The 17421-nt window shown below is 35.3% G+C and overlaps 1 protein-coding gene across 3 annotated transcripts in view; it reads right to left on the minus strand.

Annotated features, from left to right (window-relative positions):
- The window catches only part of LOC139117495 (lysophosphatidic acid phosphatase type 6-like), a 158180-nt gene that overhangs the window by 37171 nt on the left and 103588 nt on the right, over nucleotides 1–17421 (minus strand). The gene's annotated exons all lie outside the window — the stretch shown is intronic.

Consider the following 17421-nt stretch of genomic DNA (forward strand, 5'->3'; position numbering starts at 1 on the left):
GATGAATATGTTACAGGTAAATGATGACAGTCAAATGTCTGCTTAGGGTGGTATTGCACTTTAACCAACACAATATTTTTCAAAGCAATATTTCTTATTTCTTATTTTCTTAGAAAACCACCTCAGACAATATATTTTCAAAAAGCAGAAAATCTCAAGGTTAATATGGTAGCAATACTTTACTCAAAAGATGAAGGGGGTATGTATTTTAGGTAGAAAACCTCAATTTGGTATTAATGATAAAAATTAATTTAAATTGAAAAACTATGAAATTTAATATCTTATTTGGAACCAGAGTAAAGAACATAAAGTGAAAATTTCACAAAATTTGTCCAAGCTAGAGTTGTATTATTTTTTTTTGAAATGTTGTGAACAAGAGAAAAAATTGGCCAGGAAATCAGGTGATTTGCATGCATTTGCATAAATTTACAATTCTTTCTTACCCAACGTAAACCTAACCAATATTTTAATCTTTGGTAAACAAATTAAAGAAAATTGAATGAATCTTTGCAAAATGATTTTGAGCAAAATATGCAGTGCAACGTGCCACACTACCTTAAACCCAACTTATACTGTTTGACATGTTTTGTATGCATCTGTCATGATATCCAACAACTGAAATTCTTATATCAAAAGTATAAGTAGAAAAAGGTTAAAACTGGCTCTGTTTATGAGGGCAGGAGCATTATTCTACAACTCATCATTTACAAACATGCCTTAGCAAACTGAGAAACAAACAACATGACTGCAGCTGAACAACGCAGATCAAACAATCAGTACCATTCAAGGTAAATAATTTACCAGGTCCCAGAAACAACTAGAAAATGGCAATAACGATAGGGTCATCTTGAAAAACTGCTTGGTGGTGGTACAAAATATCAAAAGGTATGCAGTGACTTGTGAAAGAGGAAACTAATTTGTTTATGATGTGATAAATTCATTGATTCTAACATTTCTGTCATATCATTTCCACTGCCTACTCACAAATGAACAAAAGAAAACTATGGTAACACTTAGTTGTCTCACAATTGCAATTCTTTTTCCTATGATAGGCTTCTCATCAAGGGTGTTTCTGAATAGACTGATTGACACCTGTTGAATGTCAATATGCAAATTAGCTTCATAACTTCATAAAGTGCTTCGCAAGACAATGTACTTCAGAGATCAATGAAGTGAAAACTTCACAAATTATTGCCAATACTTCAATATGCAAGATAAATCCTTCTATGATAGAAAATACAACTTTTAACAATGATTGATTTGCAAATCACTACCAATCTACACTGAAATCCTTCAGCTATGTTTTGTCTGCCCTTGGAATGTAGAGTATTAACCTCGTAAACATGGTGTCATCACCAGTCAAATCATTGACGAAATCGTGAATGTAAGGCTACTGGAGAAGGAGACACCGGTGTCTTCATGATAAAAATTGTATGGAACTATGTCTGACTGAGATAAGTCTTATCTTACTCTCTGGTCCCAAGGTACAAAGTGGCGTCCAATTATCACTCTATGGGCCTTACGCCATCTGCTCGGCGCTTTGCTTATATGTTGGGTTTTTAATTTCACACACTTATTGGGAGAAAAAAAGAGTTCCTGAAAGTATAGGAAATGAAGTTGTGGAAAGACAAGATACATCCAATAAAGAAAAGTGAGAGAAACTACCCAGGTGAGATGGAGTTCAACATGCTGATAAGCAGCACATGTTCCATTCCGAAACCTAGGCCTTGACTGGAATAAAACTTGTGTATAAAAAGAAGAATTGTCGTGACTGGTATTACGTACATGACAGGTCCAAGAGAAGATTATGAAAAGAAAAAATAAGATCTGAAGACAGAGGATACCCTGAGGAAAACAAATATAAATAGCTTTGTCAAGGAGGAATAAGAGGATTAGAAGCTTGGACGGCTGTTTACCTGTAATTCTTGCTTTTTGATTATTTTCCTTTTTTCCTTCATACAATACAAGTACTTGATCTGGTTAATCTATGATGCATGACCTTCCTCAGAGAAAATAGATTATGAACAAGTAGCAAAAAATTCCTTTGGAACATTAATATATTACCATTAATTTCAATCACTGGTTCTTCTAAAGATGTAATGAATCTGTGTGGTTCAAACACCGACTGAAGAAAGTTGATATCCAACTATACTTGAATAAATGCACGCTTCCAAGACAGCTTTCAACAGCTGGCGAGTTTGAATTTTTTCATGAGCAGTCATTAAGTCTTTCATAAAGCTATTATCGAGTATAGACAGTCATAACGCTGTAAACTCCACTGATAGTAGTCACCATTAAAAGCTAATTAATGGTTACTGCGTTCTACTCCACTGAACATCTGTCATGACTTTTTGTTATCTCTTGCTGTTGCCTTGGAAACAGCACTTCCCCTTGGCAGTGACAAATCTCCATCAGTAGGCAGTAAATCTCTTCAGTTTATGCAGGTGAACATCAAAGTTTGATGATTAAATGCCAATTCACTTCTTTTAATCCTGATTTTTCTGCCATTCCTCAAAATCTTGTTATCCTTGCACTTAATCTCATTGAAAAGGCCATACACCCTCAGCACTTTTTGTATAAGTATATGGATGACGAAAGTTTCTTCATTGTAAAGAAACTCTTCCCTGGTGACCACTGGAAATCTTCTTGAGAAAAGTTTTGGCAACTGCTTTCTGACTTATTTATTTCAACGTAATTCTTGTAGCATTCTGTGACAAGCATTGCTGAACGTCTTCTTCTCATTTAGAATAGGAAAACTTAGGAGAATGGCAAAGGATTTAGAAAGTTTTAGGCTATTTTTACTTTTCTTGCTCAAAAAAAGTAAACATGGGGCCGGGGGCACCGACGTCCTTTGTGCCTCCTTACTGTTTATTATTTGCCATAAATGTGAAATCTGGCAAAAAGTCAAATTGTTTGGACATAAATGAAAGTTAATGTGAAAGTGAATCAAGAATAAGAGATGGAACTCAATAGGATCAACAATATCTAAAACAGGAAACGGTGAACTTATATGATACAGAAGGGGAGAAAATTTAGCCACAAACTATATAATGGACAATGGCTAATCTAAACCAAATTACTTAAACTGGATTGTTGGCATTGATTACACATGTATTTATTGTCCATCAAATAGAAAATAAATTTGGGCCAATGACTAAAAAACATTTGCTTGTTACACTCACCACACTTGTACTTAGTATTTGGAGTGTACACCTATCTACAATACAATGATAAAAGTGTGGACTCTGAAGGTCAACAGTGCATCTTTAATGTATGAGACTAAATAAGCTTACCCCTCAAGTATGTATAGGCCAAAAACAATATTTAATTTGAATTATGTAGTGCAGGGAAGGACATAGAATATGGTGAAAAGCAAACTAAATATAAAAACTGAATATACAATTATATGGAAATGTTGTTTTACAGTCATGAGTATCTAGTGTGTGCCGAGAGACATATTAAAATTGGACAGTATCATCCTGACCAGAGTTTGTCTGAGTGGTTGTTCCTTCTGATTTTCTGACACGGTGATAGGTACAAAATATTATGTTATTCACCATAGTTAAGCAACATAGCTTGCATTTTGTTCACAGTAGAACTGAGTTTTACATGTAAGATAACTTTCTCATAAACTGTAAATTCTGGCTTGTGGCAGCTCAAACGTCGCAATACTACATTTTTTGATATGATATGGGGTGACTTGCACACATATGCAATATGCAGTGACAGTCGATATATTCATAGTAAGAGTCTACTACATTCAAGCATAGTGATGTTGACAACTACATGCATGCCAGTGCACGATTTCAAAGTAGCCAGGAGGAAATTCTAATAGTCTTTTAGTGGAAATAGGCCCTATAGGTATTAAACCACAGTGAAACAAACAACATTAGTTATCGTGACCTTGCTAAAGTGCAATCTCGGATCATGTATGATCTGATGATCATGCCAAATTACCATGTCGGATTATGCCGTGATTCTGAAGTGCGCATAAATCGGTCAACATAAGCACACATAGACTCTCGCCAGTCGCTTGTACTGCTTGGTCTCGCGTAGCTTTCGGTGCCTTCGCACTCGACCTTGTGCGCCTTCGGCACTCGATCGCCTACGTTGGATTACTACCGCAAGTGACTCCGGATCCGGTCAAAGAAGCACGAGGACTGTCGACAGTCTAAAGCACACACTGTCTTCAACAATGATGCTTCGGCGCTCGATCGCCTACGTTGGATTACTACCGCAAGTGACTCCGGATCCGGTCAAAAGAAGGCACGAGGACTGTCGACAGTCTAAAGCACACACTGTCTTCAACAATGATGTCAAAATCAATGCACAACTGTCGAAATTACCCAAAATAAGCAACAGAAAACTTAAAGTTATCGCTGTGTCGAAAGGACAGTACATCAACATAAAACGACGCTAGTTTGTTATGACATGGAGGTAGAAGGACAGAGCGAATTCTTTCGCTCTCACCCAGCTATTACTAACGGGCCGCCGTGGGATTGCCTCGCTTAAAGCAATGGATTCGCCGGTAACGAAGGAGCGTTTCGTGCCAAAAAAATACATGACAGCAACAAAAATACAATCACCGTGAACTTCATATTTACAAAACATCATCAAATAAATGCTAAAAGCTTCAAAACATCAAAATTCGCACAAGACCGAGAAACAAGACAGCGTCGGTTTGATTTTTCAAAGTCCTTGCCAGGAGCTGGTCCTTGCAACAACTAACGCCAACTTGTTATATGCGCATGCGCATATTAAGGAGAGACCCATTTCATTTCGGGGGGGGGGGGTATGCAGGAAGTGGGTATGGGACCTTTTTTTGTCAGAGAGACAGCATTTTTTAATTCAACTGTCACATCTGCATCAATTTTTTATCAAATGGAGTAGCAGTGCAATTTTTCAAATTTAAGCCAGTGTTTCACATATCACAGGATGGTTTTATATATTCAGTTTACATTCCAACGAATGAAAACAAAATGGAAAGTCTAGTATATATACAACTTTAAATTATAGAACACTTTTTTGGCAAATCAACAGTGATCAGTACTATACCTGCTTTTCTTTATAACAGTCAATTCTTTTAAGTTCTCAGGGGAGATGTTATCTTTTGTGGTCAGAGAAACAAGGCTCACACATTGTATTTCATTATATTTGTTGTTCCTCAATTTTTCTTTGACAACTTGTAATCTTTCTAACATATTTATGTTGAGAGAATAATATATTGGTTTTTACACTAGTTTATTGACTCCTGTCTTGTGTTTTCAATTTTCACAATGTACAGAAGTCAAATAGTCCCATCTAGATATTGCCTGTACCATTGAGATATTGCAACAGAAATCCAGAAATATGATTTCTTGGGTCAGAAAAGGGAAGGAAAACATCGAGTGCACTGAGGTGTAAAGTAGTAAATGCTTATATCATAAGTGCTGGGAAAAAAAACACATGAGAATTGCTTGTGGTAAAAACATTTGCGCTGTCTATGGCAGCATGCTAGCAAAGAACACATGAGAATGAATTTCCAAAATTTTGCTCATATCAACTGCATTATGACAATTCCTCTTTTATTTATTTCTGTCTGTTATGAGAATTTTTTTTCTCAAGCCATTACAGGCTTATTTTTTTCTTTTATTTCACCTGGTGACAATTTTTTTTCTCAAAATCCTCCATACCCCCCCCCCCACAAATCAAGTGGTTCTCCCCTAAGTGAGTCCCTGACCTATGCGGGCCAGTGGATTACTTCCTCAGTAGAACTGATATGCCTGCCGGTACCATCATTCTTCAGTCGATCAAAGGCGCCTTTCGTACCAAAAAATACACGACAGCCGCAAAAGTGCATCACTGTCAACGTCATAACTATAGAATATGTTGAAATGCACAGTGAAACGTTCACAAAGTAAAAAATGTGCCCACACCGAGAAACAAGATGGCGTCCGATTCGATTCTCAACTCAGATTTTGTCCTAGAGTTGTGCGCATGCGCAGACGGTAGCTTTAACGAAAGCGAGTCAAAATCAAGTAAATATAAAATAAAAATGGATAAAAATATTGTTTAAAAATAATACAAGGCATGTATCACCAAATTTTGAACATTTCTGACGGCATTTCAACTATACGAACACCTATGCCAAATATCACAATAATCAAATCAGTGGTTTTGAGGAAAAATTGAAAATAGTGGTTTTCACAAAAAAGCTAAAAAAGTGACTTTAAAATGATTCAATCAAAAAAAGAAAAAAGACCGTTTGAGATACATGCCAAAGTGACCACCAGACCAAATTTCAGAAAAAGTTACTGAAGCGTTTCTGAGATACCTGCGTCCACAGCATACGGCCCACTGTATGCAACAACAGAGGCCGCGTCATCACATTAGTACTTTGGGCCAAAGGCCCAAAGGACTAAAAAATTATACTAATTGCTATTAATTACAAGATGTTTTTATGCAAATTATTTTGATTTATTGCATACTTATCTAACCCATCTACTTTAAGCACTTTTGCCTGTTTTACAACTGACAATAACTTACATCAGTAAATGGTGTGGAGTCAAAATTTGTCAAAAACGTCTAAGCTTGCACCAAACATTCAGGGTATCTGTCTATGTGTATACAAATCTGTAAATTTTACCAGTTTTTAGAGACAATAACAGACTTCGCATTTTGCAAATCATACTGGTATTTTACACTGACACTTATTCACACAAAAAATTTCTCTTTTCTTGGTGTAGAACAACTTTCCAATCAAGATTCAGATAGCCTTTGACAAGAGTCACAAATATGCAGAACGTTTTGACTTTCAAATCACCATGAAGGCTTTCATTGTAGACAGATGCAAATTTTGCAATTTTGTAAAGTAACACTATTATTCTCTTCCTATTGTGTGTCTGAAATTCTGCCGCCTGTATGAAAATCAGGGAGATATCAATCTATGGAAGACATACTTATTATTCTATTCCTTCCAGTTAAATGCATACAAGGGCAAACAGGTCACTATTACCATGTTACTACACGGAAAAAAAAGAATATCTGTAGAGTGACTCATACATATCAATGTAGTTCTATCCATTACTCGGCTATTCTGATTACAATCATACTATAGTTACACTACCACGTAAGGAAATGAATAGCTATATCATTGTTGTCAAAAGACAACATCAATAATTGTAGAACTAAGTTGTCGACATACAGAAATTATCATAGTCTGTAAAATGAGTGATATTTCAAAGTTCTCAATCCTGTTATGTTCTTCTGTTATTTGTGTTAAAGAAACACTTTTTGGAATTTTTGATGGTAACATCATAATTTGCCAGTAATTTTTATACAATTTTAACCAATTTTGTTGAAACTGTCTATTCTTTGTTAAAAGCTGAATGAACACGAGAGTTTCTAATCCAAAATCTGGACAAGAGCAAGAATGCCCTGTCTAGATGTATCTTTCAAACTTAACCATAATTTTACTCATTTTGTTGATCGTTCTTCAGGAGATTAAGGTTTGAGATTTTGTGTTCCATACTGTCACTTTAGAAAGCAAATGGTCATTTCATGTTAAATGCAACTAAACTGATCACTCTTTTTACTTTCATAAGCAGGAATAGGGACCAGGATTGATCACGCAAATTTTTGGTTTAGAAAAACATAAAATTTACTAATATTTAAAATTCAAATGGCTACCATGTTCTCTTTGTTAACTCTACTAGGAGATGTTCAGTATATGGTTTTCACTATCACAAAAGACAGTGAAAGCAAACTTTTCTTTACAACTGTCAAAATGAGAAATTGATCAGCATCAGATTAGAAGATTTTGAAATTTCAAAAGGTGCATTCTGCCTGTAGAGTGTTTTGGCAGAAGAGTACGCATTTAACTTTTGATAACTTGCAAATGAGCACTGATCGATATTGTGATCGAGAACATGTGGAAATTTGTGCCAGAGTCCAATGACAGTAGTATTTGTACTCATCTCCAAAAATTAAAGAACAGAGAAAACAAATCAGATGTATGTCTCAACAGTTCCAGTCCTAAAGCATTCTGGGAAATACTAAACCATTTATGATGCATACTATCAATCATCCAGTCTAGGAAGACAAGCAAATCAGCACTTTTGCCGAAGGGTCATCCAACATATTTTTTGTTTCATTATATATTACTTCTCTACAGGTATACATGGTTCATCTAACAAGTATTTCCAGTAATATTTGTAATAGGATACATTCATTAGGATGTTTTAGGAATCCATGCTAAACAGGTTTGAAAAAAAATTGGTCGGGCACTAGCTGTCTGTTATGCAGAAACTTGATTAATATTCCTTTTAAAATATCAAAACACAGAATGTATGATCAGCTGGGGGACATCTGAACTAATCAATTAGTGATTATTCCCATGAAATGTAATATTCTGGTTCAAGTATGTACCTTAGAACATATGAATATTTTAAATGTGTGAGGTACAACTGATAAAATGGATAGAGGAGGAACAGACATATTGAGGTTGAAAACTACAATGCATGGACATCATGAATGAAAGAATAGGAACTGTGGAGTGGTTATATTGGAATCGCCAACTTCAACATTTTAAAATGTATGTGTACAACTGGAACACAGTGCATTCTGTAACCATAGGAACAGTGTGGCATGTAAGTATTTGTTAAGAGCTGATTGAGATTTTTCCATGACTACACTTTTGAAGTTTCAAAAACTTTCAACTGAAAACGTAAATCTCAGGCACTGGCACTTGTGATTGGAGCGGTTCCGAGTATTCTCCATCTCAAAAGATCACAATTTCTACAATATCACACAATATATCATGAATTCATTGAAATGAGAAGGATTTGCGGCGTCAAGTATCAAAGTTTGTGTCTTGTGTTTAATATTTGATGACAGTTAAACTTTAAAACCGTGGTAAATATTTGATGGACTCTTGGCACCGAAGTGATATGTCCCTTTGAAAGGTGCCAGGCAGTTCATTGTGAGCAATGACAAAGACGCAGCAGATGACTGCCTCAGGATAGTCTGTTTTCTGTGACTAGATGTCAGTGAAATTGAAAGAAGCTGCAGTTCCTGCTTTTGACACAAAATTGTTCAGAATGATGGCGAGACATATGTGCTACCCTGCTGCATGGAATGTCGCCAAGCAAATCAGTTGATTGATATAAATAGACTTGCAGAATCAAAAGGTTTCACACAAAAGCAAAACTGTTGGTAGTCTTCGCTAAAAGTGTATTACAAATTCTCAACTCGTGCCGCTCCAATCATTCAAACTTTCACAGCAGAAAATTGGTGAGAAAACCTACAAGGCCAACAGATATAGGTGTTTGATGCACACTTCGGCTCATGAAGAGACATCCTTACAGACGTGGTAGAACCTGACAGATAAATGTTCTGTGGATACTCTGTAACTGTCAATGTTGCTGTCCATTCACAGCTTTGTTCCTGCTGTAGTCCCTTCTGGATCTTTCAATCCCACAATACAATGCAACAATCTCAAACGATATAACTTAGTGGTATATGAATTGGAATATATTTTCTTTTTCTTTACAATTAATGTTATAATTATAAATTGGCTTTGAGCAAAAAGCAGACAGAAATGAATGATTCAATTTCATATTTTGTTATAGAACTAAGAAAGTTAGCCATTACAAGTGTCGTATATTCATCCTTACAGCGCCTACACATCAATTATAAATTCGGCAATTTACGCAATCAATATTTGTAATTGACATCATGTATACACATTTCACATATTCTTATCAAGTTGCTACGTTGCTTTCTTCAACAACTAAAACAGCATTGCTACAATGCATGACATAACACCTTTAACCACAATGGTTTGGCCCAAATCCATTCTTATCGTGGGTGAACGTGGACCTGTTTACAGATATTTGGGCATGAACAGGTTATCTGTGAAGGGTAAATATGATTTGGTGACGTTCAGCACAAGATGATACTTTGAACATTTGAACTGATCAAATCAGGCGAGATGAAAACAGATGTTTACTGTACTTGTCAAAAATCTCTTGATAATGTTGCTTCAATTTTTTGCTAACGTGTTGACACACGTGAGCATATGTTGCAGCGATGTCTGTCTGTGTGTCTGTCTGTCTGTCTGTCTGTGTGTCTGTTTGTCTGTGTACTCAATATCTCAAAAACAGCTTATCAGATCAGAATCAAATCTGATACATATATTCAGTTAGCAAATGGCAAGAACTGATTAGTTTTTGGTGGGTGTGGCGTGCTTACTTTTTGCTCATTTGCATAATTAATGATTTTAGAAAAAACAGCTATATATTGACAACTACTGCACACAATTTGATGAGGTTCGCTACAAATGTTGATCACACCAAGATATATCAGCTTTGAAAGATATTAAGGGGTGACGTGAAAGATAATTACTACTTTGCATGTTTAATGAAATTTCCTAATTGGGAGTATATATCTGAATTTACTCGATCCAAATTGACGAAACTTGGTATGCATATTGAAGATACTATGAGCATTTTTACTTCATCCAAATCCTAATTTGCATATTTAATGACCTTTTGAAATTAAGGATATATATTTGAAGTTACATGACCAAATTGATGAAACTTGCTATGTACATTAAAGATACTATGATAGCATTATTAAATGTCATTAAGCATTTTTACATCAGCCAATTTGCATATTTAATGACCTTTTGAAATTAAGGATATATATTTGAAGTTACATGACCAAATTGATGAAACTTGCTATGTACATTAAAGATACTATGATAGAACATTATTAAATGTCATTAAGCAGTTTTACATCAGCCAATTCCTAATTTGCATATTTTATGACTTTCCTAATTAGGGTATTTATCTGAATTGACGCGACCAAATTGATGAAACTTGCTATGTACATTAAAGATACTATGATAGAACATTATTAAATGTCATTAAGCAGTTTTACATCAGCCAATTCCTAATTTGCATATTTTATGAACTTTCATAATCAGGGATATTTATCTGTAGTGACTAGACCAAAGTTGACAAAACTTGCCATGTACATTTAAGATACTATGATATCATGATACGACATTATTGAAAGTTAAGCATTTTTACTTCATCCAGCTCCTAATTTGCATATCTAATGAATATTTGAAATCGGTAGGGATATATATTTGAATTTACATGACCAAAATTGATGAAACTTGCTATGTACATAAAAGATACTATTATGTAGGCTAACATTATTGAAAGGCATTAAGCATTTTTGCTTCAGCCAATTCTTAATTTATGTATTTAATTAACTTTCCTAATTAGGGATATATACTTTGATTTATTTGATCAAAGTTGGCATAACATGCTATGTACATTGATGATTATACCAGGTTATATCAATATTGGAAATCATTTCGCACTTAAGTTTTCATGTCAGCTAATTTATAGTTTGCATATCTAATGAGCTTTCAAAGTTTGGAATATATAGTTTGAAGGACTTGACCAAAGGCAATTACACTTGCTATATAAAGTGGTGATACAATGACAGCAGTCAAAGAAATTAATTATTTTTATTTCAGCTAATTACATAATACTTAATGACCTATAGAGTTAATCTGTGGTGAATATTGTTCATTATGTTGGTCATAATACTTTGAATGAAGTTGCAAACATGTGGCAAAGGTTCAAATTTACACATAACTGCAATATATAATGAAACACGTGAGCATTTGTAACGTCTGGTTGTTCTAAGGAGACAAAATTAAGTACTGTCTTTGCAAATTATATTTTGTGTTTAATCATTTGTATTATTTGAGAGATCAGAGGTCTGTCATACTGTTCAGGGCCTTGTACGATGTTAAAAGACTGGTGCACAAAACATGGATGTACCTTCAGCCTTGTAACACAGTTACAGGGACACGATGGACACATGAAGTGACCAATAGGGTACAATTTCTGGTGTCTACCGGAGATGTATGTGAATTAGATACCAACTACTCTTTATAAAACTACAATCAATATTTGACATTTCACACCTGATCAGTTGTTTATTCAACTTTTATGATTGATTTGAAAAAGGTACAAGGTTACATTTGGAAAAAACATCACCTAAAATTAGTGACTTATCCTTTAAGAATGAAACATATTATACATTTATATCAATTACAAGAAAGATAAGGCCACCAGGTTGTACCTGGTGTAGTTCAATCTAGTTTTCACCATTATGAAATGTGAACAATAATATCAACAATAACAGCGATAACAGTTAACAATAACAACAATGATAACCAAACACAAAGATTTTACAGCCAAACTGTCAGCATAAATTTTAAAAGAGAAAGTCAAGTTACAAAAGCATTTCTTTTCAGGAGAGATTTTCTTGGCATCAATCAGCATGATATATACATAATAAGTCATTGCTGATGACACAGTCCCCACTGGATTACAATTGACATGAACATGCACACTAAAATACGATGTCTGTGTGCCAAGATTGCAGAGATCTGTTCAGGGATAGATGAGTTACGGTTCAAAACATGAAAAAATCCAAACAAAATGGCCACATTGGATTGTATTGTAAAATAAATTGATGTGCATATATACCATAGTATTTTATCTGTGTACCAACATTGAATGAAATGTTGGTACACAGATAAAATACTATGGTATATATCTGTTCAGGGATAGTTGAGTTATGGTTCAAAAACATGAAAAATTCCATCAAAATGGCCACCAGGCAGCCATATTGGATCATATCGCAAAATAAATTGACGTGCATATGTACGGCACAGTATTTTATTCTTGCACACAGTTTGAAAAAAATCTGCTGAGGGATGACAGAGAAACGGCTGCTGACAGACGGACGGACGGATGGATGGACGGACCGATGGGACCAAATCTATAACTCCCCGCTGGACTGCATCCGCGAGGACTAATTAAATTCAAACAAGTTTATAATAGGATCAAAAACATACAAAATCATATGAAATGCCTCTGAACTAATGATGAGATTTACAAAACCCACATGATTACTTAAACATGGCAGATTTGCCCAGATTCTTTGAGGATATACAATACTTTTATGAGGATCAAACCACTGCATTGACATGACCAGAAAGTTTCTCTTTTTACTGCATAGTCATCTTAATGGTGTTCCAAGAAATAGAACCCTACTGCCCTATGCACACAATTTATGGTTTATTGGAGTCTGCAGTGTAACTGAACTCTAGACGACTGTCCTCAATGTGTCTTGCTATTCCAGGTGCTCATTTATTGCAGGTCTGGAAATTGATCTATGACAAAAATTTATGATGGCTACAATTTGCAGTTGATAAATGATGGCTGCTATTGCATGTACTACTGATGCATGTCTTGTAAGACTAAATTGCATCTTGTGATAGTTTTGACCTGATAAAACTTACACAGGAAGACCATGTCAAACAAACTGATCCAGGAATATCTATAATTTACAGTTCAAATTACAGTGAGGTTCAAATTGTTGGTTTACAGTATCTATGCAGACAACTATTGCCAGACTCAAAGATCAATTTCCGCTGCCTGACAATCAGAGATGTACATTGCGGTTTCTGTAAATGACTGCCAGGTAAAAATAGTGAGATCAGTGTGTCATATGAGTAACAGATGAACTTTTCCACCTTTTTGAAATGTTGTGCAAGTCACATTTCCACACATGTACACCTTCTTGGTACTGGTTATATATATTCTGTTAGGGATTGTTTTGTCCAATCCAAGACAAACACAAAATAAACAAATCCACACAAAATAAAGTTTCACAGTATAGGTAGCAGCAGAGTAGCAAATTCAGGCCCAAGCAGGAAGTGCATGAAAATCACGTAATTTTGATATTTGTATGTATGTCTCTATGTCTCTAATAGACAAGCATGCATTTTATGGTTGAGGGATCTGCATAAAGGTTTATATATAAACTGTTTGAACAAAAATATTAATGCTAAAAATATCAACGATGGAAGATTTTTAGTTTTACTGAAAGCAAAATCCATCATTATGGGAGGGAATGTGACAGGCCTAATCCTTGTTGAAATGTATGAAGTTTCTTAAATGTATGCAATGATTTTGATCGGAATTTATTTCTAAAAAATCGTGTCGATGACACTAATTCCTCCCATATACACAAGCTTAAAAATGCAAGAAAATGGTTAAAATTCTAAAACCAACATTTGCTGGTCCTACACTACAAGTCTTACACACATAGCAGATTTCCTCTCAACTTGTTCATTTCTCAATTAACTATGTCATCACTAGGACTTGTATAGAAAAAAAATTAAAGATGTCTGGTCAGTAGATTTGAATAACAAGTTTTTTGGACCGAAATTAACAGAAATCTTTTTAAAATACCGTCAATGACGCTGTACCTTCTCTAATGTGTGGCCAGTCAGGTAATGTGTTGTTGGCATGGAGTTGTTGGTAAATAGTTGATGATGTAGGGGCATGAGGTGGGATATGGACCCAAAGAACCCAAAGATGATTAAATACATCAATCAAAAAAATTCTAAGCTACAGTATAAACTGCCTAAAGATAGTTCAATGTGGAAAAAAGTTAAATAATTCAGAAATAAGATTAACAGTCCAAAATAGTAATGACGCACTTCCCTACTGACCTGAGTGCATGTGAAATACACAACCTGGCATCTGTAACCAAGTGATAATTTAAGTCACTTTTAACTGTTTTTAATGGATTTTCCAAAGAGTCATGTGTGAATGATGAAAAACGCTTATCTGGTCTTGTGTTTGTATAACCTCATGGCTGATAATTGTCATAGTATTGAAAATAATTGAAAGTGGAGAAATTACTGTTTTTAATAGGCATATTTTCCTTGAAATACATGACCGCGTAAAGAATATATGCTAAAAGTGTTTAAGAATAAATTTCTTTTCAAGAAATAATTTGATCTGTGACCAAAGGATTTTTATTCTTTGAGTTTACAAATTCAAACATTGCAATTTGTTCAATCATCTTGTGCAGTGCAAAATTTATAAAATGACTGAAAACAAAAAAAATTGGCAGAATTACAGTCTTTGTGATGTAAAATTATGGGTTGACATTACGATAATTGTTAATCTGTTCGAAGTACTACTATACTATAATTTATAAAAAAAAAGTTCACGGTAACATATATTGTCAGCAATGTAGTGTTAATTTTGACTTTACATCAAAATATGCCTTTGCTGGATACCAAATATATAGGGCGAAATATTAAAATCAGCCATGTTCAGCAAAATCCACACAACAGCATTGATCCTTTTCTAATTTTATTTGATTTGCTTATGTTATCCTTGTATGACAGTCAGTACAATATGGAACTTGAACACAACACAGTGAATAAGTATGCTGTAAATGAAATGGTGTGGCTGCATCCACATGCAGCAATAGGAATGCCTTTGTCTCTCACCCCTCATTTCCAACCTGTCCCATCCCTGAAAAAATAGTTTTGTCTTATATTTATGATGTTAATAATTTCTGTATTTGTTAAAATGTGCGCATCTCAAAAACTTTTGATCATAAACATTTTCATTGTTTTTTATACTTAGCTGACCAGACAGTTAACCTGTTTATTTTGAATATTTGCGCATTTTTTCTCAGTATTTGACATTTTCAGAATACCTTCTTATTCAGTTTGTCATTTTCTAAAAGTTTAAATGCTCCATTGTGCGGTCAAGCTTTCCACAAGCATCAAATGTGGTAGTGCTTCATATAGGAAGGTCTGCCTCTAGAGGGCGGGCATCATGAACAGTGTTTGTTGGTTAATTCCTCCACATAAACTTCTGATTGTACTGTAAACATTGAACCACAGGGGATTCAATCTCCGATGATGACGATGATGATGATTAAATATTTAAAAATGAAGATAAATAAACATATATTTGGACTCAGTAAATTTGTTGTTATTGTTGTTGTCGTTGTTGATACTATTTGCAGAAAAGAACAAAGTATGCGCTGCAAATTTCAACACAGCCTAACTATAGGCCTACATGTGCGTCGCAAATTCAACACAGCCTAACTATACACAGATACATGTGCGTTGCAAATTCAATACAGCCTAACTATACATGTGCGTTGCTGCCTAACTATACATGTGCGTTGCAAATTCAATACAGCCTAACATTACCCAAGGGGTGTCACTTCATTGCCACACACTTTTTTTCGATTGCCAAAATGCACCTAGCATGCATCGAAATCGGTAAAATTCGACGTAGGGTCAAAGCACATTAGTCTTTCTCAATAATATTCCAACATTTTTACCTCTTACCGATGAAAAGTCGAGAAATCAGCAAGTTCTTCAGCGTATCTGGACGTCTCTTACATTTCAGATTTAAAAGGCACGGCGGGGTACTGAGTCACGTGGGCGCTTTTCAAATCGAACCAATAGCAGAGCTCGCCAAAATGCACCCAGCAGCATCGAGAGCGGTAAAATTTGATGTAGGGTCAAAGCACATTGGTCCTTCTCAATCATATACTCAAACATTTTTACCTCTTACCGATAAATAGTCGAGAAATCAGCATGTTTTTTAGCGCATCTGGTTGTCTCTTACATTCCAGATTTAAAAGACCGCGCGTTACATTAAGTCACGTAGGCGCATTTCAAATCGAACCAATAGCAGAGCCCGGCCCGTACTGAACGAATGGGCCCAGCGTGAAAACCCGGCAGTAACGTAAGTTTCTCACGTCTTTGGAAGACTATGGGTGACACTGTCTGCGTGCGTCTGCATACGAAATTCTGGTAACTTTAACAGTTCCAGTTCACCCGCAGCAAGAGATCGTTCTTTCCAAAGATGTGAGAAACATACGTTGCTTCCGGGTTTTCACGCTGGCCCATTCAGCTCTGCTATTGGTTCGATTTGAAAAGCGCCCACGTGACTCAATACCCCGCCGTGCCTTTTAAATCTGAAATGTAAGATACGTCCAGATACGCTGAAAAACTTGCTGATTTCTCGACTTTTCATCGGTAAGAGGTAAAAATGTTGGAGTATTATTGAGAAAGACTAATGTGCTTTGACCCTACGTCGAATTTTACCGATTTCGATGCATGCTAGGTGCATTTTTGGCGATCGAAAAAAGTGAGTGGCAATGAAGTGACACCCCTTGGGTAATGTTAGGCTGTATTGAATTTGCAACGCACATGTGTAGTTAGGCAGCAACGCACATGGAAAGTTAGGCTGTATTGAATTTGCAACGCACATGTATCTGTGTATAGTTAGGCTGTGTTGAATTTGCGACGCACATGTAGGCCTATAGTTAGGCTGTGTTGAAATTTGCAGCGCATACTTTGTTCTTTTCTGCAAATAGTATCAACAACGACAACAACAATAACAACAACAATAACAACAAATTTACTGAGTCCAAATATATGTTTATTTATCTTCATTTTTAAATATTTAATCATCATCATCGTCATCATCGGAGATTGAATCCCCTGTGATTGAAGTTCCA

Source organism: Ptychodera flava, chromosome 18, assembly GCF_041260155.1.
Source record: "Ptychodera flava strain L36383 chromosome 18, AS_Pfla_20210202, whole genome shotgun sequence".
NCBI classification, from domain to species: domain Eukaryota; kingdom Metazoa; phylum Hemichordata; class Enteropneusta; family Ptychoderidae; genus Ptychodera; species Ptychodera flava.